The sequence below is a fragment of the Myotis davidii genome, unplaced genomic scaffold (assembly GCF_000327345.1).
Source record: "Myotis davidii unplaced genomic scaffold, ASM32734v1 scaffold167, whole genome shotgun sequence".
NCBI lineage: Eukaryota > Metazoa > Chordata > Mammalia > Chiroptera > Vespertilionidae > Myotis > Myotis davidii.
The window spans coordinates 5,247,849-5,248,096 of NW_006300048.1; the positions used below are offsets into that span (position 1 = coordinate 5,247,849).

Consider the following 248-nt stretch of genomic DNA (forward strand, 5'->3'; position numbering starts at 1 on the left):
TGGCTGGGGCGAGCGTTTTCAGTTGTGTCATTTCTAAGCGTAGATACAGATTTGCCAGGATCCAACCCCTCTCCCTTGCACATTCTTTCATTTTGAAGCCAGAAGAATATAAAAGGTACCCTGGGGTTAGGACTGTTTACCATTGAGACAATAGTCCTTGGGTCAGAATGGGATAAGCTTGCCTGTGTGGGAATCCATGGGTTTGACTCCATTCACACCATTAAAATGAACAATTCTGATTTAAAATA

The 248-nt window shown here is 42.7% G+C and overlaps 1 protein-coding gene across 1 annotated transcript in view; it reads right to left on the minus strand.

Annotated features, from left to right (window-relative positions):
- CLIC5 (chloride intracellular channel 5) overlaps nucleotides 1-248 on the minus strand; it is a 42,851-nt gene that overhangs the window by 33,394 nt on the left and 9,209 nt on the right. The window lies entirely within an intron of this gene.